The sequence below is a fragment of the Calidris pugnax genome, unplaced genomic scaffold (genome assembly GCF_001431845.1).
Source record: "Calidris pugnax isolate Ruff unplaced genomic scaffold, ASM143184v1 scaffold74, whole genome shotgun sequence".
Classification (NCBI taxonomy): Eukaryota; Metazoa; Chordata; class Aves; order Charadriiformes; family Scolopacidae; genus Calidris; species Calidris pugnax.
In genome coordinates, this window is record NW_015090790.1 from 15,222 (window position 1) to 42,234 (window position 27,013).

Sequence of the window (27,013 nt, forward strand, 5' to 3'; positions counted from 1 at the left end):
CTCAGAGTAAAAAACAGTATTTCTACAGAGAAAGCCCCTGAGATATCTGAGGCTTCCACCCAGGTGGAACTGGTAAGGAAGGAGATTTCAGTACAGAAGGTACAGTGCAACGAGTGCCCAGACCCTTCTGGAGAAAAGATAAGTACCTGCACAAGATGCGCACAGGTTGATGATCTGTTGTGTCAGGTGGCTGAGCTGCAGGAAACAGTTAAAAGGCTGCGTAGTATTAGAGGGGCCAAGGAGGGATAGGTAAGTGTTTCAGAACCACATTCCTATGGCAGGAACCACAGACAATGAGGCACCTTGGACCCTGGTGACCCACAAAAGCAGCACTCTGCTTCAGTCCCTACCCTCTATTACAACCAAAACCAACTATGAAGCTTTAACAGCTGTAGACATCCAGGAACAAGGTCTGCAAAGAGAAACTGTACCAGCAGCACACAGTGGATACTACAAAAAGAAACAACGAGTGCTCGTAGTGGGTGACTCTCTGTTAGGGGGCACCAAGGTGCCAGTTTGCCAGCCTGACAGGGAGCCACGGGAGGCGTGCTGCCTTCTGGGAGCTAAGGTCCAAAATGTTGTCAAGAGCGTGCCACAACTTTTCAAGAGGACAGACTATGATCCATTGCTACTCTTTCGTGTGGATACAAATGACACTGCAAGCTGAAACCTGAGCAAGATCAAGAAAGACTACAAAGCCTTGGAGATGCAAGAAAAAGTATTGGTACCAAGTTATCTTTTCCTCCATGTCACCAAATAGAAGAAAGGGTGCAACCAGAAATAGACATATAATGCAAATCTACTTCTGGCTTCATGTCTGGTGCCATTGTAAGAGTTCTGGCTTTTGTGACAATGGGACATTCTTCAATAACTATAGCCTACTAGGGAGGGATGGGATCCACCTGCCTCAAAGAGGTGAGGTAGTATTTGGCAGCAGGCTGGCCAACTTGGTGAGGTGAGCTTTCAACTGAAGGACTCGGGGCAGGGGGGGGTCCAAAGTGGCAATGCTCATGCCACTGCAACCAACTGGGGAATAAGCCAGGCCAACAGAACAGCAACAAATGTTCCTTATTTGCCTCCCAAGATGTGACCCAGAAGGCCAACCACCTCAAGTGTATGTATAGCAATGCACACAGCTTGGGGAACAAACAGGAGGAACTAGAACTCCACACCCTGTCAACTTGGTGATTGCGTCACGTTGTCTGGGGTGAGGTTCGCAGGTACTGCCCTGAGGTCCCAGTCCTCCAAATATGTTGAATCACCTCCCTTGCATTCGAGGACTTGACTCAGCCATCTCTGGTCTCTCCATGTCAGCTCCTGAGGAAAGCAGCCTCCCTTCTTTGGTGTGTGAGCATACTGTGCATATCCCAGCTGGGCTGGCTTCCAGCTGTGGTAACACCCCATGGGCATGAGTTTCTGCCCATCATGCTCACTGGCACATCCTCTTGTATTGCTACTACTTCCCAGAGTGTGACCTTGTGTACCAGCGTCCCTCAGCAAATCCTCTTGGCCAGACACTTGCTTCACTTTCCAGAGAACAGATATGGGGCTGAAATGGCTGGCGATCAGCCCTCCTTAATGATGCTGGTCTTTGGCTAGGGTTCCCTGCTCGTTATGTGCAGTAAGACTTGAGCAATATCTCAAGTCTTGTCCAGGAATCAAGTCCTCCTGATTCCTGCCCAGCTGGGGAAGGCAGGCACTACAGTCACAGGGCTTCACCTTTAACGGAGCAGCCAGATTTTGTGCCTAACTACCATGGCAATAGTTCAGTCAAACAGAGGTCTTGTTTCACATTGTCAAGTAAGATTAATACATCACAAGGTTCATTGACTTGATAACATAGATGGAGGAAAGAGAACAACATTCTGTCTCACTGCTTGATAGACAAGGAGGAAAGTCCTGCTTGTCTGGGATGGACAGCATGTGAAATTCTCTGTGCCCTCTGCTCTTCTCATTCACTTTGGATCACTGGGCCAATATCAATGGCATGAGTTTCAACAAGGGCAAGTGCCAGGTTCTGCACACTTGGGCCACAATAACCCCATGCAGCGCTACAGGCTTGGGGAAGAGTGGCTGGAGCTGCCTGGAGGAAAGAGACCTGGGGGTTCGAATTGACAAGCGGCTAAATAGGAGCTAGCAGTGTGCCCAGGTGGCCAAGAAAGCCAACGGCATCCTGGCTTGTATTAGAACTACCGTGACCAGCAGAAGTAGGGAGGTGATTATGCCCCTGTACTTGGCACTGGTGAGGCCACACCTTGAGTATTGTGTCCAGTTCTGGGCACCTCAATACAAGAGAGATCTGGAGGTGCTGGAGCAAGTGCAGAGGAGGGCAACGAAACTAGTGAAGGGCCTGGAAGACAAATCATATAAAGAGCGGCTGAAGGAGCTGGGACTGTTTAGTATGAGGAAGAGAAGGCTGAGGGGAGACCTCATCACTCTCTACAACTACTTGAAAGGACACTGTAGAGAGGTTGGTGCTGGTCTCTTCTCAGAGGTAATTAACGACAGAACAAGAGGGAACAGCTTCAAGCTCCAACAGGGTAGGTTTAGACTGAACATTAGGAAGGAATTTTTCACGGAAAGAGTGGTCAGGCATTGGAATAGGCTGCCCAGGGAGGTGGTTGAGTCACCATCCCTGGCTGTGTTTAAGGGACGTTTAGATGGGGTACTGAGGGATATGGTGTAGGGGAGGGCTTTGCAGAGTAGGGTAGATGGTTGGACTCGATGATCCCAAGGGTCTCTTCCAACCTGAATGATTCTATGATTCTATGATTTTGTATATTGCACCATGCACCTTAATATAGCATAGCAGTAGTTTATAATGAGAGCTCCTTTCAGGTTAGAAGTCTACCCATGAATGGCCTCTAGCTGGAGCCAGAGATTTATATATTCCACACAGTTCTGAAGAAGCATAAGTGAATGACTGAAGATGTTCTTGCCCTCTCCAAAACATCAGTCTTCCATAGTCTATAGTTGGTCTTTAGTCGTGTTAAAGCAACATGAGCTGGGAAAGAGTTGAAACAGGCATTTCCACATGCTTGGCTACCCCAATTCACACCTACCGTGGAACAAAGGGTGGGAATTGCCTATAAAATACTTGTTGAGATTTTCCCCCCTCTCTAGCAGCTGGTTTTTTTTTTGTGTTGTGATCCCTTCTCTTGTCGTGGTGATGCAAAATGCAATAAAACATGAAGGCCATCAATCAGTTTGGTCACTGCAGAGATCAGGGATTAATCCGTTGCAAAGGACAGGGTAGAGTCAAACATGCCATGTCAAGTGTGGAGTGCTGTAACAGGCCACGGCAGCACTGGCATGAAAGACCTGACAGGCCCAGCCCAAGGAAGGAGTAAAGCATACACATGTGCTGCCAGGGGCTTTGGGTCACTGCTGAGCCCATCCCACTGGAGGTACAATTGGTAAGCTGCCAAGGAGAAACTTGAAGCAGGCTGGGGTTTTCAGACTTTGGCAGGGTGGCAAAGCTGAATCCTGGCATAAGTGCAACCACTGTGGCTTGAATTTCTCTCCATACAAGCACAATACACATGGTGCTATACTGAGTTGTCCACAGCACCTGCTGTCTGTGGGCACTGGCATCTCCTCAGGGTTAAGTTCTGGCCAAAGCATCACCTCAGAGGAGAACATGTCTTTGTATTTCTGCAGGAGATTATTGAAACCGGTGGCTGATGCTTCTGCTGAAGCATTCCCAATGGGTTTGGCAACCTGTGGGTGAGAGCTAGTGGCACGATCAGAAGCAGGTTTTGACTGAAATAGGTTTGTAGAGTCATTTCATAAAGTCATTAGTAGCAACTTCACTCTGATGCTAGAGTTTATGCAGCTCCTTTTCCATGCACTCTCCTCATCTTGATTTCTACCCTCATCCTTGGGACAGGAAAATAGGCTTTGGTGGGTGAGAGGTAGTGAAAAAGTCTGATGCCATGGGGCAGTGGGTTGCTTTATTTCTGCCAGGGCCAGACCTTCCTCCAGAAAAGGCTATGATCCTTGTAGTCCCTAATCATATGGCTTGACTGCTCTGAGTTGAGTTACAAGCTGCAAGAGATGTTTGGCAAGCTGAAGGCAGATCACAGAAAGCACAGATATAAAAACAGGGTGAGTGATTGAATGGCTAAAGTCTCTTAGCCACATCAATCACAGTCTGTGTTTGCCAGGCATATTAAAATGATGTGTACACAAAACACTGGTAGGGAATGGTGGAAAAGTTGCTATTTCCAAACACGCTTCCTGGAATCATGCATGTTTCATGTAACAATTAATGGAAGCTGCTGTGCAAGTGTTATAACCCCATATTGTTTCAATACTGTTTATCATACAATAGAGTTATTGCAATATTATTATTGTATATTATTCTGTATTATTAAAATTATTACAGTATTATTTCAATACTTCTTACATAGGGTAAGAATTTGACAAGCTAGCCATGGGAGCAGAGGAAGATGGAGACAGCCCAGGCATGAAGGAGACTTAGTTTACTGAAGTCTCTTTTGATTTCTACCCTGCAATCCTGTTGCAACCCTCCAAATCATTAGCAGGATGAATGTGGGACAGGATACAGCCCAGATGCTGGCAGCTGTGAGTTGACTCCAGCCATACCAAATGGGTCTTCCAGATAGGCTAGGACATGGCTTTGGGAACAGTGCTGGCAGCTAATCCTCTGGCAATACCCCACTGCTCAGTTACCCTATTGCACAACCCTGCCTGCTTTCAGGTTAAAGCCTGGGGGACCAGCTGCTCTCCCAGCTCCTGACCACAAGCTCAGGAGAGATAATAGGTGTTACCCATTAAAACCCTTAATATCACACACCATAAAGAGAGGGGTGGAGTCACCTTTTTGGGACTGATCTAGGCAGGTCTGAGAGTGGAAAAGCCAAATCCAGGTCTCCAACACTGGAAATGTCACAGGTCTTACTGTCAAAAAAACCCCAAACCCCAAACAACCCAAACAACCCAAACAAACAAACAAAACCCCAAAAAACCCAAACACCCTTTCACTTGTGTCCTCCCTTGCCAAGCGGGCAGGAGGCTGAAGTGGTGCCAGGGACCGCTCAGGTAAAGGACACCAGACCTCCCGCAGCACAGATAATGCTCATTCTGTCCCCACTCTGTGACAGGGGAGTTGGGTTCCTCTGCGATGAGGACTTTTGGGTACTTAGTATGTATTTTGTTGAGTTGTTCAGCCTGTCATTAGCAGCAGCTTCTCTTTATCACTGGAACAAATTAAACAATTGGGCCTGGAGGATGTTTATTTTTTTGGCTCAGTACCTAATAAATGATGCCCCTATCATTTCTCCTGCTTCCCCAGCTACAGCTCTGAGCTGGTCCTGCAGCACACAGTGCACTTTGCTATTGCTCTGATGTGTCTAAATACTCACAGTTGCTAATATGGAGAGGTGTTCACTGCTGAGTGATTTCAGAGCTATTCACTGGTGCCTGAGTGTTAGATTTGGGTGAAGGTGTCTGGTTAACTCAGTTGTGGGGCTTCTTCACCCAAGTTAGGACCCACCCTCAGGTCTCCCAGAGACCCCTTCTGCAAAGCCTGACCTTGCAGATAAGCAAAATTCATACTGACATCCTGAGACATTCCAGCACCTACTTTTAGTCCAAAACCTAAAATTTTCTACAAGGAATAGTCAGATTTTTCCTTCTGCTTTTGTAGAGATCGATTCCCTTGTTTCACATATTTAGTAGAAAAGTTCTCCTCACACGGAGGAAACACTTTATGGCAGCCTGAATATAGGGATAGTGAGGTGGATTGAGAACTGGCTGTGTGACACGACCCAAAGGGTAATGATTAATGGAGCAGGTTCAAGCTGGAGACCTGTAACTAGTGGTGTCCCCCAGGGGTCAATACTTGGTCCAGTCCTGTTCAACATATTCATCAGTGACCTGGATGAGGGGACAGAGCGTATCCTCAGCAAGTTTGCTGATGGTACCAAACTGGGAGGGGTGGCTGACACCCCGGAGGGCTGTGCTGCCATCCAGCGAGACTTGGACAGGCTGGAGGGCTGGGCAATGAAGAACCTCATGAGGTTCAACAGGGAAAAGTGTAGGGTCCTGCACCTGGGGAAGAAGAATGTCAGGCACTAATACAGGTTAGGGGTGGACCCGCTGGAGGCAAGTTCCGAAGAGAAAGATCTGGGGGTCCTGGTAGACAGCAAAATGACAATGAGCAAGCAGTGTGCTCTTGTGGCCAGGAAGGCCAATGGAATCCTGGACTCCATAGGGAAGAGTGTGGCCAGCAGGTCAAGGGAAGTCATTCTCCCTCTCTACTCTGCACTGGTGAGGCCACAACTGGAATGCTGCGTCCAGTTCTGGGCTCCCCAGTTCAAGAGGGACAAGGAGCTACTGGAAATAGTCCAGCATAGGGCAATGAAGATGATTCAAGGATTGGAGCATCTCCCTTATGAGGAGAGACTGAGAGAGCTGGGACTCTTTAGTCTGGAGAAGAGAAGGCTGAGGGGAGACCTTATCAATGCCTGTAAGTACCTAAAGGGTGGTTTGAAGGAGGAGGGAGCCAGACTCTTTTCAGCGGTTGCCAGTGAGAGGGCATAAGCTGGAACATAGGAGGTTCCACTCAAACATGAGAAAAAACTGCTTAACAGTGCGGGTGACAGAGCCATGGAACAGGCTGCCCAGGGAGGTTGTGGAGTCCCCTTCTTTGGAGATTTTCAAGACCCGCCTGGATGCAGTCCTGAGTAACATGCTCTGACAAGCTCTAGGCAATCCTGCTTCAGCAGGGGAGTTGGACTAGATGATCTCTATGGTGCCTTCCAACTCTAAAAATTCAGTGAAAATTCAGTGAAATATCTTCCCCTACTCCACTCCATTTCACACTGGGTCATGGGAACTGTAGTCCAACAGCATCACCTTTCCCTTCTCTGAGATGAGCGGCTTCCCAGCTCATACCTCCTCTCCTACCATTCTCTAAGAGCCAGGCAGTTCCAATACTGCATCACACAATTTTAGCAGTGGTGTATTTATAGGACATCTAGCCTCCCAAAGTGTCCTGCCCCTAAGAAGGGGCTTGGAAGGTGGCTTTTCTAGGTCAGATTCATCATGGGGAAATACTGTCAGATGATCTTAAGCTCTTTTAAAACTGGAATATGTCATGCTCAGTGGCATGTTCCTCTTTAGAGCTAAGTGACTGAAGCAGAACAGCTAAATGTGGCTTTCCCTAAAGCAATAGGAAGATTTTTTTAAATTATTTCTTTTTTTTTTTGATAATTACGTTTTCCAGGGAGAACCCTGAGTGCCTGATCCTTGTTCCCAGCCAGCCTGAGCTGATGGCTTCAGAGGTTAGCTGCCCAGCTATGCCAGCAGGGAATTTTCTCCTCTGATTGCCGCGTGTTTCTCCATGCCTGAGAGGCACAAGAGACATATCCTTAAACCAGCTGTGGGTCAGACACAGACCCCACAATATATGCCACGAAGCAAACTGAGCACAAGGTTGTCAGGTATTTAACTTTCAGTCAGACATAAATTAGCTTTATTGAATCTATGCTGTAAAAACACTATTTGTGTTCTAACATTCATTCCCCTAGACTCCACCTTCTAAATCAGGAGCTCTGTGGGCCCAATCCTGACTTCCCCGTTGCCTCCACCAGCCACAGCTTTGGCTGAACAAAGCTCTTTTCCCCACGGTGGAGAGACAGGAGCTCCCCTCCTCATTTCAGCTAAGTTCTCACAGGCAGGTTTTCAGCTCCCTCCTTTGGCCCAAAGCATCGGCCTGTGTTTTGTGACTTTGAGAGAATGTAAAAGGGTTTATTTTATTAACAGCTAATAGACACCTCAAAGCAAAAATGTGGTTGAGAAATTAATCATTCTACACCTCCGAAGTGAGATTTATTGTAGCTCTGAAACTAATACAGAAATGAACCAAAAGCTAAATGCATGAATCACTATTTTAAAATCAAGTCAGGACTTAAATGACTATGGTATGTGTATTGGTAAAATGAAATTCAAGGCCTAATCTAATTTTCTTCATTCAATGATAATGTAAAAGTAAAGTGATGGTCCTTAACTTCTCGACAGGAAAAGGTCTTGTCTGATAATACTTTCCCAAATTAATGAAGAGATTTTGTTTCCTGCTCTTCCCAATTTTTTTTTTGTCTAAAAATCCAAAATTATTTCCTCTAAGGAAGTGCCTACTTTCTCTTTTTACCAGGGAAAACGTGGCCATTGTCTGGGGAAAATGGCTCTGACGGGAATGCAAATGCAGGGAAAGGGCATTAACATTTGCTGAGTTGGGTTACAAGTGGGATGGAGTTTCACCTAAGGGATTACATTCATAGGTTCTTGGTGGATTTTTTCCCACAGTTCCTCCCAATGCACAATTTGCCAGCAGGAAAGTGTTGCCCGCTCCAGCTGCAGCATCAGAGGTGCATTCTTGAATAATCGTCTCCACCAGTTGCTGCTCTGGGAGCTGGCTCCCAGGAGCTCCTGAGAAGAGGACAAGATTCTCTTGGGGCTGCTCCTGTGCCTGCAGCCTCTGTCATCACAAGCTGCTGGCAAACGGTGCCCATTTCACAGGTGAGACTGTCACCAGAGAAGCCCCACAATAACCCTGCTGTGTTTTCTCAGCCCATCTGCTTGCTTTGGGCTGCTTGGTTGGGCAAGGATGCCCCTTTCCCAACTGTGTGGCCATGCAGTCTGCATAGTCCTTGGTCCCCTTCAGCTTCTTCTGTTTATTGTCACTGTGTTATAACTCTGTTTCTACTCAGTTCATTTTTTTCCTCAAAATGTATAGCACTGATAATCTCAGTAGGCAGAACAGCTTTGTCTTTTTCCTAAATTATTTGTACATAAGATGCTTTCCCTAAGGGTTGGAAAGGCTCAGCTTCCCTTAATAAACACTTGTCTAATGCCCTAAAGTGTCTTGGAGTACTTTTATTTTCTCTCCTCTTTGGTTTTATTTTCAAAAGCACAAGATCCCTGACTAGAAATAAATGACAGCTTCGCAGTGCAGGGATAAAGTGCTAGGACAAAAAAGTTGCAGTGATATGAGACGGAAATTCAAACGTCAACATCAAATCCTTAGACACCTTTGAAGGAGTTTCCTGTTTTTCCAGTCCTTTAGGGCCAGGCGGTGATTTCACGCAGAGATTGCTCAGAGCTTACTTCTCTGAGTAGGCCAGCTCGCAGTAGGGACAGCATGTCTGCTAGAGGTGCCACGCTGCTGCAGACAAGCAGCAAAATTTACAGCAGAAACCCACCCGAAAGCAGGCTTCTTGCTTCAGCTCACACGCTGAAAATGGGCGAGAGCTTCAAACACGTCAGCTTCCAGAAGATGGGGCTGCCCTTCCTCTCAGCACCACCCTGCCCGTTCTGGGGGATGTTTGCAGCGCGCAGGGCTGCTCACTCATCACGCTCAGCAAGAGCCTTGGGTACGCAGCTCGTTTTCACACCGGGGTCCTTCTTCCCTAGTCCACAAAGCGCTGTGGTGTGTTTGCGTGTGTTGCTGCTTTGGAGCTGGGCTGAGCAAAGATGGTGGTGTCAGCCCAAAGAGAGATTAAGTGATTGTCGAGGAATTTCGTTATCACCATCCTGTGTAAACAGAGATTAGAGACGGAACACTTTTCTTACAGCTGCAAGCCACTTTTGCAAACGGGAGGGAATACAGTGCTAGGCAGTACAACACGGCCAGCTTCAAGAGTGTTGCTGCCAAACGGGAGGACGTGGACTCATCCCAGCATCCAGGTAAAGTGAGAATGGCAGTGCTGCCCAGCCTGCAGTGTCTTCTTCCCCCGGCAACGCCTTGTGGACCAGCACACAGTGTAGCTGCCTATATTTCAGCAGCTGCCTCCTTCCTTGCAAGTAGGCTTTGAAAAGTATACAGAGTAAAAATAAAATAGCATTCATCACTGGAAATGAAAAACTACTCCTATCCCAAAAGAGAGAAGAGTAACATTTTCCGCAGTTTGAGGTGCAGGCATTCGGCGGAGCAGGTCCTGCTACGTGTCTGGATGGCATCCAGCCCGTGTCTCATCGCTGTTTACTTTGTAAATACTGATCTCTCAGTGGGAACAACTGTTCTACAGTACAGTCAGAGTTAAAGAACTGCTCTGAAAAAAACCAACAACCACACACGTGCCTCACTTCTGCAGCATTCCTGAGACAAGGCTGTATTTTTATCATCTGCAAAAACAGCTAAATCTGCTGTCCCGAGCTATAACTGGAATCCATCATTACAACCTCCGTCAGAGAAGCGAGCCAGCTTCTCTGGGGTATAATTTAAATTCTACCCAGTTCCGTGGTTTTCCTGAGAAAAAGATAACACCCTGGTGCATGAAGTTGGATGAGAGACTAGCCCTGCTCAGCTGCTGCAAGAGGACCCACTGTGTGCATAACTTCATCTTTCCTAAAAGTCACTCCAGGCCACAGGCGTCCATTGCTGCTGTGGAGGAATCCTGTTAGGCACCATCTCCCACGCTTCAGCCTCTTCCTGCACACAGCAGCTTTGATGGAATGAGCTTTGTCTTGTCCCTCCACCTGCCTCCGGTGGCCTTGGGTTTGCTGCTCTCTTGAGTGCTGAGCAGAGGCCCTCCAGCCACCCAAAGGGACTCGGATCTCCTGCACAGCTCCCAGCTGCCAGGAGCATGTGGCAAGTCTGCCAGGAGCATGTGGCTTCCTCCACCCCATCTGCCAGAGCTCTTGTGTTGCAGAGCTGCTCCCAAACTACCTCACAGGCCAGGGCTGGATGCCCTTGCTGTCACGGATAGCTGGGGTTTTATCAGTTGGTCTGAAGAGCTTCAAAATCGCTGGGACTGTTTAGTATGAGGAAGAGGAGGCTGAGGGGAGACCTCATCACTCTCTACAACTACTTGAAAGGACACTGTAGAGAGGTTGGTGCTGGTCTCTTCTCACAGGTAATTAACGACAGAACAAGAGGGAACGGCTTCAAGCTCCAACAGGGTAGGTTTAGACTGAACATTAGGAAGGAATTTTTCACAGAGAGAGTGGTCGGGCATTGGAATAGGCTGCCCAGGGAGGTGGTTGAGTCACCATCCCTGGCTGTGTTTAAGGGACGTTTAGATGGGGTACTGAGGGATATGGTGTAGGGGAGGGCTTTGCAGAGTAGGGTAGATGGTTGGACTCGATGATCCCAAGGGTCTCTTCCAACCTGAATGATTCTATGATTCTATGATTCTGAAATCCCCAAGAGGAAGGCAAGGCTCCAAGTCAGACTTAAGCCCAAGTTCTCTGCATGTTGAATAAGGGACACATCAATCCACGGTGGAAAACTGCAGCAGCTCTCCAAAGGCCACCTCTTACCACTCATCATGGGAGGTTGCTCTCCTGCCAGGGTGTCCTAACATCAAATATGTGAGTAACGTGCTCCTTTTGTAGCCTGTTTCTTTTAGGAAGATAATTTCTGCACCCTCTGACTTTAAAGGGAAATGCCTGAAAACAGAGGTTTTGAAAACAGGCCTGAAAACAGGCCAACGCCAGGCTTTGCTGGTCCAATGCAGACTGCTAGCTGGAGAAACGCTTCTCAGTTTCGTTGCATCTGTTAACAGGATTCAATTAAGCTGCCATGATAAGCATTTAGGGGGACATCAGCCATCGCTCCACACCACCACACAAAATCTTTGTCATGTCAACAGTAATAAATCACAGTGATTGTATTTTGGAAGCATTATGCCCTGTAACTCATCACCAGGGCTTAATTCAGCTTCTCTCAGGGCACCATTGTACCTGGTAGGTCAAGGCAAATGTCTTGCATTGTTGGTACACAAGAAAGAACTGTTTAGGGTATATATCAATTATGTCTCTTTTCACTGATTAAAAAAAAAAAAAAAAAGAAAAAAAAAAAGTTTCCTTCTGAAACAGATTGAAGGTTGCAAGTGTGAGATTGGTCAAAAATAAAATTTTCCGTTCCTAGGGAAAAGTCAGGTTCTTTAAACACGTGGTTTGATACCATATCAGGGCAAGAGAAGGGAAAATATCCTTTTTTTTCACAGAACAGTATTTGTCACAGAGTTCTGGGCACGCTTAAACCTTCCAGCCCTACTGAGTTTGCAGTGTACAGGCTGTTCATTGCAATGGTGTTGCAAGTCGGGCTTGCTCCTTTTTTTTGCCCAGGTTTGGGCAATATCTCTCACAAAGGACCCAAGTAAAAAGCAACTCAGACAGGCACAGATTAACATCAGACTCACAACAGCTAAAAGCAACTGGCCAAACTGAAAGAAAGAAGCCTGGAATGTCCAAACAGGGGGGAAAAAAAAATGTTTAATTTTCAGGTTAAGATAAAGAATGGGAAAATGTCAGCAAAACTGGCACCATCCCATAGGATATATCTGCAGCAACAGGCATTTCCCTCACAGATGCCTTTCAGCAGGAAGTCCTTGACCAACTCTAGGAGAAAGTAAGCTCCAGCTAAAGCCCAGCACAAATGTGCGAACCTGGCACTCCACAGTTTTGAGTCATCTTTGAGCTCTTCACTGCACAGAGCCCAACAGGTTCTGTTTGGGACCCAGGACAGCATTGTAAGTGATAATGGATACATACAGATGAAAGGGACATCTCCTTCCACCCAGGGTGCCCAGGGGTTTAGGAGCAGAGATGAATGGTGGATGGAGATGGACAGACTGAAAAGCACAAATACACAGAAGATTCTACTCTGTGTGAGGGTACAGCCTCAAAGCCTTGGGCACTGCAACCAGACTGTGATCTCTGCAGCCATCACTGCACTGGCAGGTTTCAAAGACAGCGATGAGATGTTAATAGGAATTGTAGTCAGCAGCACAGGAGAAATCATGAAGGTGGTGGGATGAACATGGAGTAAATTGGTTACCGTTGACTGAATCAATGCTTGGCCAGGAGAGCATCTACTGTGCCCTGGAGATGAAGCAAGAAGCTATGATGTGCTGGAGAGACCTGAGCCAGCAGACAGGTGCAGAGAGATGAGATGGGTGGGTAAAGTGGTGGGGTGGGAAGCATCATCCGTTCATGCAGCATTTAGAATAGATTCTTGTGCTGAGGATGGCACAGGTTTGAGCTGGGGCTTTGCTGCATGGATTGATTGGCAAAGAGATGCTGTAAGGAGGGAAGAGGGTGTCTTGGGCCGAGTTGGGGAACCCTCACCAGCGGCTCTCTGGTGTTGCGAAGTCAGTTTTCCTCCACGTCCTCCTGGTGAGGGTTGTGCACCACCTCTTGAGTTTCACAAATTGCCAGACACTTTTCAAACCTCTGTCTGGGGAGGCCAAGCTATGACCCACTCACAGGTGCTTTTTTTACCCCTCTAGCCTCCTAAGGGCCTGGTTGCAAATTGCTTCCTGAAATCAGGGTCCTTTTTGCACACTGGCAAAGCCAAAGCAATCACCCCAAGCTGATAGAGGCTCTGGAAAATGTTGGTTGACACTTGGGTCTTTCAGCACCCTGCACCAGGCGCAGGAGGCGTTTCAGTACTTGTGCTTCATTTCAACACTGTCAATATTGATCTTTCCTTAATGAGAAGGGATTCGGGGAGGTAGGAGGGACTGGAAAAGGAGGTTTGTTCTTCACTCTTGCTTTGTGAGCTGAGCAGAGGAAGGAGACACACGGGGCTTGGCTGGCTGGTGGCTATTTGCTCCTTCGCCCCTCTGCTGTGGTGTTTCACCCACCTCGGTGATCCCATTCCAGCAACAAATTTGGGGAATGCAGCACCAGCTTTTCTTCGCTGGCCGGCAAGTGCATGAAAAACTGAGCGGCCAACGTGCAAATTGCCTTGCCTTGGGGGACAGTTTGCCTTGACATTGCTTGAAAATAGGAGTGCTGGTTCGGGAGGGTTTTGCTGCTTTCTGCACTTTGGGGAGGGGCTTTGCAACGAGGCAGAGGAGAAGCCACGTGGAAAATCAGCTGCTCTTTGGGGCTTTTGTCCTCCTCAGCCTGTGGATGAAATAAGTGGGGGCCCAGGAATGGCAGTCTCAAAGAGTCCTCTGCTAAAAGCAATGAGATCAGATCAGAAAGAGCTTGGCCCTTGGGCACTGAGATGACTGCTCCTACGTACACCACCCCTGTCCAAAGGTTTAATTTGGGTCTTTAGAAAGTGGATGTTTTTCTAAATTCCTGTTTCCGGACTCAGGCAATTGTGTTATAGGTTTTAACTTTTGCAGAAGGGGTTGTTTCTGCTGCTACATGTGCAGGCAAAAAAGCTAAGCCATGTCCTAGAAGCACAAAACCCCAAAGAAGACAGACAACTTCTGATAGTAAAAAAATAAACAAACAAAAACCAACTCGTGATTTGGGGAAGCTTAATTTACAATTTGTGAAGTCTGAGATTAACAGCACTGCATATCCATGAGATTTGAACAGCAGTAAGTGATTTCCCCTGCTTATCTCAGTACAGAAAGTAACAAGACCTAAGAAAAAAAAAAATAATCTCCAGCCTCCAGCCCACACAAGCTCAGTCTAAAGAGCAATTCCCAGCCAGGCAGACGGGAAAGCCAAAGCAGCAAAGAGACTTAGTGAAGGCGCAGACCTTTCTCTGTGTGTCAGCTCCACATCATCTTTGTTTTACCACCGCCGGTGAGGCATCACACCTCAAGGCCTAGCCAATAATCTTGTTCTCTTATTTTGTAAACAGAAAATAAAAATAATTTGCTTGGAAGTCAGCAACAGATTAACAACCTCCAGCTGTAACTTCGATGACTAATTCAGCCTACTCTAGCCCAGCTGTGCCAAAGTTCTCATTTGTATAATTTGACATCTTCCTACAGGTTCTCCGTGAAGAGGATTAAGAGAAGATGGGCTTTCAGAGGGAGCTGATGTTTGTTGGAGATTTGTTTTGAAACCGCGTGCTCAACAGAGTGCAAAGATTGCGCCTATCATGCTAGGATAAGCTGCTGCACATGCTTCAACACAAGAAGTGGAAAGGGCTGATCTAGCAATCAGAGAGACTGTTTTGCAAACCTGGAGGCCTAGTTTCTGAAACCACTGAATTCAGCTCCATGCTCACAAAAAAAGCCTCTAAGTTAAATATGTTTAAAATCGATGTTGATTCCAGCCTGTTTTCAGCATGAAGGCACATAAAAGCTTTTATATTAGAAAAAGCAGGAAGATAAATACAGCTAATCCACAGTGTGAGCTCAGAGTGTCTTTCACCACACTCCTCTCTGCATCACAGAAAGCTGTCATACTTAGGAAAATATGCCCTTTGCCTTTTCCATGGCTCAGCTAATATTTAAGATCAAGCTGTAAAGATACTTTTTGTCCGTGCAGTTTGTCTCCTCGCAGGAAGGGAGAGAGGAGGCTGAGGAACAGCCCAGATGCATGAACAAAGGGAACAATGGGAGCCATTCTGCAGGCAGAGGTTGTTGCCTTCTTGGACGCGTTCACATGGATAAAGAAGATCAAATAAGAGCCTCCAAAGCTTCACGATAAGAGAAAAATATTACAATTCTGTTCTGCAGGCTGGATTGTGCAGTGATTATACAGCAGTTTGTCCAACACAACTCCCCAGGGCCAAACTGCAATCAGTAACCCTTCCCTTAGACTCCTGGCTTCTCTGCAGAGCCACAAGAGCATCTGATAATTCCCTGGCAGCCCCAGCTGTGGAGAGCATTGTGCAAAGACATGGTAAGTTGCATGTCTGGTTTGTGTGCTTTTCACATAGAAAGAGGCTGGCTAGGAGGCACAATGCAGGGAGGGATGTCCATGTCTCTCCAGTGACACTGATCCACTCTCTGGTCTTGGGCCAGCCAGTCTGAGTCCCAGAAGCCACGGCTGCAGGAGGCATAAGGGGAGCCAGGACTCTCTCCATGCTGCCATGCAGCCTCCCTGAACATCTGGGCAGGGAAAGTATGTCCTGATGGCAAAGGGACAGGTATGGGACAGAGCAGCAGATGGAGCTGGGCTGGGTGGTGGCAGCCAGCTGTTGGGTAGCAGAGTCCAAGGTGGGGTACAGGCAGGTGGACAGCATGTGGGGAGAGGAATGGAGACTCCCCTCCTGTGGTTCAAAAGGAGGTACCAGCCAACTCATCCTTTCTTGTCTGACCACAGCTTCAGTTAGAGGTGGTGCCGGGGTAGAACGCCGGGGCAGGTCCAGAAAGCTGGAACTGGGCTTTTGAAGAGAAACAGTTCAGGAAATATTACCCAGAGCTTGCTTCCAGACAGCTCTGGCTGATACGGAGTACAGACAGCAAGCAAAGACAAACGAGCATGGCCTATCCCCATTAGAGCTTTGTTCCTGTGCTCCCAGAGCAGCAGGCAAGGTTGCTGCAGCAGCTCTGGGGCTGGCAGGCTGCCTCTGGGCTGGGCCGGGAACAGAGAGGTGCGTCTCCCAGATCCCCTCTTTCTCTGCCAGGGCGTTTCCACGGAGCTGCAAATTGCACCACTTCTGACACAGGACGTCTCCTCACTGTACTGCCTGCCCCGCTCGCTCTCACCCCCTCCTCAGCCAAGTCTTTGCACCAAGCCCCAGGCGCGGGGCAGTACTTTGAGAGGCTGGAAAGACGGATGATGCGAAACATCTCTAACAGGAGTTCTGGATGCAGAGATGATTTCTGAGCACATCCCAAGGAGCCCCTTCACCTCCTCTTCCCACCAGCAGAATCACTCGGGGTATCCGTGTTTTAGACAGATGGATGGTAGCCCAATAAAAAAAAATGGCAGCTTTTATATACATCCTCCAGTCCAAGCTCTTCCAAGAGAGACTGTTTTGGATAATGAAGATATGCACATCAAAGCTAGCCCACAGCATCTTCCAGGTTTGCTGGGGGAGCTGCAGCACCTGTGCCATGGGTATGTCGCAAGGTTTCACTTCCTGAGTGCAAATCCATCTTCTAGGAGTGAATGGAGCAGAAGAGGGCCATTCAAGGCTATCAAGAACATGCACAAAGCAGCTGTTTCCAGCTCTCCTTTTGCTGTTACTGAACCCAGGTGGGCAGTAGGATATTCCCAGAGCATCCTCTCCAGGGAGTGTGTTGGTTGTCATGCTGGGTAGTGCTCAGTGTCCAGAAGCAATGGGTACTAAAAGCCAATAGGGACAGTGTGAGCCAGAAAAGCAGCCAGTCTCATGTTTGTCCCTTTAATCCAGACTTGGAGATGTGCTGACAGCATGGCTGGCACCTCTGATTGCAAAGAGGGTCACTTAGAAAAGAACAGAGGGAGCAGAGTACCCTGTGCCAGAAAAAGACCCTTGCATCCCAGAGAGGAGCTGGTTGTCTGGAGGGTCAGATGTCAGCTCTTGGGTTCCATGCCAAGGTCATCAAGGACAGGAAAAAAGTAAATACAGACTCGTCTGCTGTCATCCCTCACAGTCATCCTCTGCAATGACACCAAGTCAGAGGAAAAATCCAGTAATTTCACCGGCATATACAACAGGACATGCCGGGCAGCCTTTCTCGAGGCCAACTCAAACCAGCACTTGCACCCAGGATTGGTACACTGGGCTGCCACGAGTTCGCAGTGGCCCATTCTATCTTTTCTGATGAGAAAGGCTGAAGCCAGGAGCCCATGCAATTATCATTAAATCAGTAATTAGTGGAGTCTAATTTGTTTTCTAGGCCTTACTTCAGGAAAGGTGAGGGAGAAAACAAGCTTGTCCCAGCCAAAACAGGGTTGGTTGGTCCCAGCCTGTGCCGGAGCAGGATGGATGGATGGAGGCAGATGAGTCATGGGAGCCTAAGAAAGAGGCCCTGGTGAGCTGCACCACAGGTGTTGGTTGTCCCTTGGCCAAGAGCAGCCCTGGCAGAGCCATCAGTCCAGAGCAGCAGTTAGAGGGACACAAAAGCCCACTGCCTATGCTGAAGCCCTAGGAAATGACCTTCTCTCACTATTGGCATCTGGTGGGGCATCCATAACATGTATAGCTTCCTTGAACCAAAGAGACCCCGTCAGCAAGAGCACAGTTGGCCTGGGGTAGCTCTTTCTACACAGGATCTTTGCTAGTGTAAAAAACACAGCATAAAATGTTGTCTGCTGACCTGATCTTACTGTCCCAGTGAAAGCTTTGAGTGTTCTGGACTTGGTGCAAATAAATAATGTAGAAAGAATAATACAGAGCTAATAAAGCTATTATCTGGAAAGATTGCAGCCTGATCTCCAGTACAATGGAGATAATGAGTGTTGAATCATACCTGGAGCATCCCAAGTAAGTGGCAGTGGTTTTGATAAAGGATAGGAGTGGATTTCTGGTTTCAGCCTGTTGCTTGCCTATAGATTTCTGCGGTCGTGTTGGTCCCTCAACTGTGGGTCCACGTTTCTCCTGGTGGCAGAGCTGGCTCAGTACCCTGCACTCCCATTGCTTTCATCCAGGGGAGCTGGCTGGGTTGGCCACACCAGTGTGACCAAGCAAGTAGCACCTGGCTGGGGTGAGCACGTGGAGACAAGACAGGGACAGGGAGGAGACACTGCACCATTTCTGCCTATGCTGGACCTGCGTGGCCATGGCTGTGTGTCACCAAAGGGGATCAGCCTTCCCAGTATAGTCAATTTCCATGAGGAAGACACTCGACACTCCATGTCCCGGGGATGTGAGGGCTGCGACTGCATCTTGGGGTGAACAGTGGCTTTTTCTGCTTAGCCAGAGGGAAGCACACTTTTCCTGGGGCTCCTGCAATGGCAAACGGAGGGTGATCCCGTGGCCAGAACAAATTCCTGCTTGCAAAATCCTTTGCCCTTGCAGAACGGCAGGCAGAGAGCAAGGGGACTGCAGGGACTGGACTCGGCAGCACCACGAGCTCACACCATCACAGGCAGGCAGGGGGACGTGGCAGGAGGGGGCTGCTAAAGGCACAGCTTTGCAGCAAGCCCCAGAAGCAAGTAGCCACCCCAAAATAAAACACGACACCGCCGGACAAGTTGAGGATACATGAAGGAACTGACAGCCTTTGAATCTGGCCTCGCATCAGTGAGTTGTAACTTGAAAGCTTTATTTAGACTGCTAAGCAAAACAGCTGCAGAAAAAATACCGATGACCTGCTTTAAAGGGGGATTTTGACAAGGAGAGAAGCGCTGGGCTCCTGCTGGAAGAGGAGCACCTAGCTCCGCTAAATCCCCTTCAAAAATCCCAGCCTTAGACTGGAGAGCTCTGCAGAAAGGTGGGATTTGCATAATCTGAAGAAAATAAAAATACATCTGAAGAAAAAAAGCCAGCAATTTAAAAGTAATAAAAACCTACCTTGAGAAGATGGAGAGAGCTCGGGGGAGTCATGAGCAAGGGAGAGGAATCAGGGAGTGGGTGCTGTGTTTGGCAAGCTTTTGGTTTTGGGCTTCCCAGGGCCAAGCTGAGCTTCTTGGTGCTGGGTAGTGGCAACGTTGGCAAAAGCAGCCTGTGCACAGGGACCTGTGCAGTGTTGGAGAAAAATACTTGCAATTGTCAAACAGACCCAGCTTATTACGGTACCCAGCAGAGCTCTATTGCTGAAGCTCTATCTGCACAGCGGTAAAAAGCGGGGAGAGGGAAATAACTCCATGGTGAGATTCTCGCAAGCTCATAAATCACTGCAAGCCCAGGTCTCGGGACTGGTGAAATCACCCGGAACCCCAGTGGCCCCGTTTCCGCTGCACTGCCTGCCCTGCCTCCACTAGCGATAGTATCATTGGAAGAAAAATGGAGACAAGCTGTTGGGAGAGTGGTGGCATTTTATGAGCAACAGGGAAGCTATTACAGCCCAAGGCTTTCTTAGGATTAAATGATTTAAGCACCTCTCCTGCATCCTGCTGATCCTTCAGAGTGGGGGAGTCCGAGAGCCGAGACTCCTCAGGATGATGATTGTGGTGTTTTTGTAGAATCAAAGGTTTCCCCTTGGAGCAGAGCCAGCAAGCTTTGGGAAGAAGAATGGATCCAATACAAAGGGTATTTTAAAAGCCCATTAAGTCTCCTAGGGGCTGAGCTCATGTTCCCACCGTTTCAACAGTCGATGCCGGGGGAGTGAGGTTTTGTTCCCATCATCTCAGCCCAAGTGGGAAAGTTCTTCTTCCCCCTTCCTCTCCTTCCCAGGTCTGCACAGGCAAGGAATCACCCCAGGGTCTGGGGGCAGACCCTGACTGCAGCTCTGGAGGGAGCTGGGGGGCTGTCACCTCCTGCCCCCTGCACTGCCACCACCCAGCCAGCCGTTGGGAGGCTGGACCCCAGGGTGCTGAGATACCCACAGCTGGGAGCTGTGAGGGACATGTATTTGAACCCTGAAACCTGTAACCTGTGCTCATCGTTTCTGTTGTCCCTTATACATAAGCCAAGCACCTGGCAGGTGTAAAAATGCTCCTAAGACCTGATCTCACCCCTAACTTGTGATGGGTCAGAATGGGGAGAGCCGTGAACAGAGCAGGCTTGCTGCAGGATCTGGGGGCTCTTCTCCCAGACAAGTCAATGTCCTGAATGTAATCTCTGGAGGGACTGAGGTGTTTCAGAGATGGTGGAAAAGGCTGAGTTATGCATGCCCATCCCCTCCTAGTGACACTGCCTGGGAGGGTGCTTGTGGCAGCTCTCTCCATTCCGGCCCCTCTGGGCTGGCTCTGTCCTGTGCCTGAGTCAGCATCCCACTCCCAGCGCAACTACATTTGGCTCCCCAGGTTTGGCCTGAAACTTAAACAGCCTGATAGTCCTGTCAGCATTTATCTCCAGGGTTTCTGGAGGCAACAACCAGCCCTAGCAGTCAGCTCTTACTCATGCCACCCCCGTGGAAAATATAAGAATGGGGTTAGTAATCCAGCTGTGACTAAGGAGGTTACACCTGGGGAGGTCCCCCTTGGTGTGACCATGATCTCCCTCTCTGCCAACTTGGCAACACCCTTGTGTCACCAGTGATTCGGGGCAGGGAGGGCATGGCCGGGGTCCATCCCTCTCACTGGGGCAGTGGTGCAGGAAGGCTGCTGTGACCACATTTCCTACCGCCCTCAGCCCTCCACTACACAGCAGACCTCTCGCAAGGACTCCTTTGGTGTCAGGGAGATGGTGCTCTCCTAAGTCTGCAGTCTGAATTTGAGACCCCTGAGCAGCACCAGCCATGGACAGCTTTTAGATACCGAAGACATCAGTCCTGTCAGGATATTGGTCAGAGCCTTGTGCATGGACCTACAATTATTGCAAGATGGATGGAGGAGGAGGGGAGATTTGTGTGCTTGGGCAATCAGGGGAAAGGCTGAGCAGAGGAAAAAGAAAAGCTTTCCTGTGGTGTCTAATCCCATACCCAGCCAGGAGACTTTCCAGTAGGGCTATTCCTGCTGGTGCAGCCCAGAGCAGACAGAGGTAGCTCCAATACCGCTCCTTCCCCATGGCAAACACTGCTCCCAGCACAGTGCTCTGATGAGCTGATGAAGCCACGGCAGCACAGAGACCCGCAGAGAGTGGAGCAGCTTGTGGGTACCATGGAAAAGCGCACGCGAGCCTGCGAAAGTCCTCCCAGCAGAGAAACTGCAACTGGAAAGCAACCACAAGCCCTCCAGGGAAAACCCATGAGCAAATGTCCCCAGCCAAGAGAGAAAATCTCAGGGTGCTGATGTCACCCCCTGAGTGCCCGGGGATGGAGGAGGGAGGCTGGAGCAGTCCTGTGCTCGCTCCATCCACCCAGAACACAAGCCCTATGATCTCTTAACAGGGACGCGGCGGGAGCCGCTGCTCCACTGACTGTAACATCGTCGTTCAGGTCTTGTATCGAGGACAGGACAAAGCCACAATGATGCTTTGAAAGAGGAGTATGTACATCCAGTAAGACAGCTGTCAGGGATGGGAGAAGTTTTCCTGCCTATGCTGGTCGCTGAGTCTTCATATTCCAGCCCCTGTGCTGGCAGGAACAAAACCTCTTAGCTCTACGCCTACTGGAGACAGGAGGCACAAACTTGGAGTCAGGTACCATAAAAATTTAATGATGCAGGACAAATCAGGGTGACCAGAATAGTGAGCAAGACAGAGACACTCTTGTGATTTAATGCACTCGGCCAGGACTCAGGGTATCTGGGAGCAGTTCCCAGGTCGACCACAGGCTCCACGTGTCACCTTGGCTGAGTCACTAGGGACAAATGCTGCCAAAAATTGATTTGGGTATCTTGGAAAAGGTAAGTGCTTAGAAGACTGAATTATATCAAAAATCAAGAGGATTAAGATATTTTAAATGCAGCTAGGCCCTTGATGAGCACTCCTAATTCCCGTCAGATAAGCTCCTCTCCCTAACGGATAGCGGACTTGGACTGGGACCCACCTGGTGGCCTGGTCTTTAACTGTTTTATGCTCCATTAAGAGGATGGAGGCTCAGCATGAGCCTAAGGTGACTTGGCACTTTCTCTCTCTGTCTCTGCTGCAGCTCTGGAGCAAGGGACACTCTACTGATAGGGCAACAGCCTCGCTCGGCTCCCTGGCCATCAGTGACGTGGATTCGTAGCCCACTCTCCCAAGCAATGAAGCCAGCATCTGCCCAGGCCACTTGCCCTTCCCCATTAGCACTTCTTGCAAAGCCTTAATCTGAGGTTTTACAGGGGATTTAAGTGACGCCCTGGCTTTTTGCTGGCCCCTCTGCAAAGGCAATAAATTCAACCCCTGCTACATGTGAACAAATAAAAGCAGCTCTCCCTGAAGGCTATGTGTGCACGCATCCCTGTTAAACCCTTCTCTGACAGCCCGAGCAACAGCTGGTGTAAATATGCAGCGGTGTCTGTGCTTGAGAAAGAGGCACTGATTTACACCCCTCTCCTACCCCTTATCTCCTCTTTCTCCTGCTTCCCTGGCCGCTACCCCTCAACTTACCTCCTTCCCTGCTCTTGGGAGATAAGTAACCCTGGATGTGAGGAAGATAACAGGGCACTGAACTTTCATATGTTGAGACTTTGCTCTGTCTACCTTGAAACAGGAGGAGTTTTTTGTCTGGGACCTTCGATAGAATTCAGTGCAAGAAAAGTCATCTCCAGGAACAGGAGGGAGAAAAAAGACGTGGGCAAAGTTACAGATCCCTAATCAGGAATGGCTTGTTTTTTAGCATGGCTGAGGAGTCTAAGGGGGAAAAGATAGTGCCCTTGACCGGCCCTGAGTAGCACATTTATCCCCAGACATGGCATCTGACCCTGGCACAAGGCTATGAGTGAAACCTGGCGCTGGCAAGAGGACCTGTGGAGGAGCATTTGCCCTTGGCTTCATGAGTGGTGAGGAGCTGTGTGACAGGAGCCTGCCCAAGACAGGCCAGGCAGAAGCAAGATGATCCAAACCAGGGCACAGCCACACGTGCAGTGTCTCACAGGAGACAGCCAGGAGAATGGATGGCAAGGGAAACAGGAGACACTTCTGGCAGCTGCAAAGAGCAGACGAGAGAGGAGAAAGGCAACTGCAAGATCCGCAGAGAGGCGCTGGGCGAAAGACCCTAGCCAAGGCACTGAGATTATTAATGGCTTCCTATACCCCCAGCACATGCCTGCGAGTGCTTTATGTCCCACTGCCACTTGTCCGAGTAAAGGGTTCCCCGCAGGACATGGGGGTTTGTGCAGAGGAAGCAGCTGAAAAGGCTGTGCTCCCCCAGCATCTCCCAGCAGAGAGTGGGCTTGGACAGGGCAGGTCGGGAGGAAGAGCTCAACAAGAGGCAATAGCTGTTTGCAAGAAGTCTCACAATCTGCTCTCTAATTATTTCTTATATTTTCCCCTTCTCTGAAAACGTTGGAAAAGAAGTCAGTTGCTTCTTTTCCATCCCCACCTCCACCACGGTACAGCTCCCTTGAATGCCATAAAGCATTTCTGTGCGTGTGATTAAATGCCATCGAAGCGAAGGGGAATTTGCTTACAAGCAAATTACAAATTCCTTACAAGCTTAAGGACTTTGCAGAATCGGGGCCTAAATCCACCAAGTCTCTGCTAACCCTCCCAGCCAACACAGGCACAGCTGAGTCCTGCCTTGGGAATGCATTTATTTTCCCTTTTGAGGCTCTGAAACATCACGCTGAAGCTTCGCCTCCCCCTGCCAGCTGCCGGGGGCTGATGCGAATCCTGGGGCGAGATGGGGCTTGGCACTGAGAGAGATAATGCTGGATTAGGGTGCGGTTTGTTTTCAGCCAGAACCTCCAGCTCAGATACAGAGCCGCAAAAGGCCCTCCACATACTCTAAAAGGCTCCTATCAAAGAAGGAGCAAAAAAGCGTAATGCTGTCTCCTGCCTTTGAGCTAAAAAAAAAAAAAAAGCCCCGAGTGCAGTCGATAGAAATCTTTCCATAAACTCCAGTGGAGTAGGATGGTGGTAGCAGCTCAGAACGTGGCTGTGCTCGTTTAGCGCAAGTCTTTGGCGTAGACCAAAACAGCAATTAAATAAAAGCTACAGCCCATTTTTCTGCTGAGCAGATCATCTGTGCAACGTGAAAGCCTATAACCTCAAGAAAAGAGGGGGTTTTTCTTTGAAAATCAATTCTATTTAATTTTTGTAAGGGGATGGGTTCCATATTCCATTACTCTCAGCTGTATCAAGAGTGTCCTTTCAAGTTTCACTGGAGCAGACACATAAAAACTCTCCCCAGGGATGGGCAGTATTGATCTCACATGGATTGAGCTCAGAGAACATTCACAGGGTCTAGTGAGCAGCTAATGATATACCAAGTATATTTTTACAGATTTAGAACAAAACCCCCATTCTCTTTCTCTCAGCTCAGATAATATCCCGGTTTAGTTTTGCATACCGTGGACAAACCCTATCAAAAACCTCTGTTGCAAGGCTTATTCTTCAGGCAGGCTTGGTACCCATGTTCTCCCCTTCTCAGGACTGGATGCTCACCTGTCTTATGCAACGACTATTGCATGTGTCCTACTTAAGACAGAGAGACTCTGAGCAGCTGGTTATTGGACTTTCCTGTGTGAATATAGGAGCTTAATTTAATAGGCGGCTGTTGGAAAAACAAGCAGGAAAGCAACACAATGGGACTTGATGAGCAGCGTCCAAACAAGCTCTGAGGAGGCAATTACAAGAAAATGGCTGAGATCAATAAGATGCACTTCCAGATGCCAACCGGTAATGCAGCTGCTTGCCCAGGCTGGGAGTCTCCCAGTCAAACCATCCCTACATGGTCAAAAATGTCCCTGAAGAGAGCAGTGGGAAGGGAATACTGGGAGGGCATTTTGTGGAGGATAAAAGATGAATGCAAGAATGCAAGAAAAGCTGTGCTGGGTCGGACATGGGGACCATCCTGCCCAGCATCCTCTCTCTCTCGTAGCCAGTGGTGTGTGATAAGCCAAGGGTATGAGAAGTGAACAAGGACGTTTTCCTGTAAACTCTCCAAGGCTGCAGCAGGCTGCAGGTCCAGGACTTCCTGAGCCTGAGGCTTGTATAGAAATACTTTATTGAATAGTCCTAGCCTAGCCAGTTACCGAGGTAAAAAATGCTCCATATCTTTGATCATTAGTTCTTTGGTGAGAACAGAGGCCAGAACTGCTCACAGTATTCAAAAGGAGGAATTTGTATAGTATTTTTTCCTCTTTCCTCATTAACTCCTACCCATCTATTTGTTCTCTTGACTGCTGCTCAGCAATCAGTTGATGCTTTCATCAAATTTCCTGTTATAACCCCAGGATCCCATTCCTGTGGGGTAACAATCAGTTCAGAGCCCATCACTGGGTGCATGATGTTAGGAGTGCTTCCTCTGAGGCTCATCATTTACATTTATCTCTACTGAATTTCATTTGTCGTTTTATCGAGTGTCTTGAGGTCCTTCTGCAATTCGTTGCCATTGGCCTTTCCATGCAGCTCGGCGTCACTAGCAACCATTGCCACCTCCCCACCTGCCCCCACTTACACATCACTATTGAAGATGCTGAGCAGCACAGACCCTTCCACGGATCTTCACCAAATTCCCCTGGGCATCCCTTTACTGTGGAGACTGACCATCCCTGTCCGGCCTTTGTGGTTTCTGTCTTTAAACCACTTAATTTTTCATGGCTCCTTCCTCTTCTCAGGAGCCTTCAACAAAGGATTTTGTCAGAGCCTTTGGGAAATCTGTGTCTATTATATCCGTTAGATCTCCAAATCTTTGGCTCCATCCAAGGACTGACAGATGTGAGTTATAATTTCTCTCACCAAAAGCTGTGCTCCCCAGTACACTTAGAGATATGCTTATCCTTGTGTCCCACCATTTTTACTGCACCATCATTAGGCTTACGGCTCCCAATAACCTGCCCTTGACACCTTTTACCCCAAAACTGCTTCTGCGATTGCCACCTCCTATTGCTCCAACACCAAAGTAACATTAAGAGAGCACCTACACACTACAATGAGTACGTTGCCATTTCCATATTGGGTCCCTGAAGTACCCCTGTGCAAAAACCAGCTGGTTGTGGCAATTTGTAATTACTCCTTTTGCCAGTATGGTCTGTGAGCCCTTTTTCTGGTACTTCAGCTTGAGATAGATAAAGCCTCCAACATGTCCCCCCACAAAGAAGGGTCCCAGCACTGGGAATCTCCCAAGCCCCACCATGACCCAGATTGGACACCTCGTGCATGTATGAGAACACGAGTTACAGTAATGCATCTCTTGCTGTGGGCTGGCATGGACACAGAGACAGGCTCTGGGGAATCTCTGGCAGTTTGCGTCTTCTTGTGCTTCTGGGGAATGGCTAAGCCCTCGGCAAAGCAGGCATTTTGGTAGAAAGGTGTCAATGGTTTCAGAAGATGTTGTGGATCCCCATCCCTGGGGATGTTCAAGGCCAGGCTGGAAGGGGCTTTGAGCAACCTGGTCTTGTGGGAGGTGTCCCTGCCCATGGCAGGGGGGTTGGAACTCCATGATCTTTAAGATCCCTTCCAATTCTAACCATTCTATGATTTCAGTTTTCAGAGTATTGACTAGTTTGCAGGAAGGGGAGGGATGGATTCCCTCTTCAAACATTCATTCTCAGGATGGCAGCTCAACAGCTGGTGGTTGCTTGCCAAAGGCTAGGCTGTAAGTGTGATTTAAAAAAGCTTGGAGGTGAAGCCAGCGCAGCAACAGGGAATTGGGATGACTTTGAAATTCACAACCAATAAAGTGAAATAGTTTTTTTCCCTGGCAAGTCACACTGATCCTGTGGAGCTCATTGCTACAGAAGAACAGAAGAGGTTAGGAAAAGGACTGGGCGTGGTGAGGAG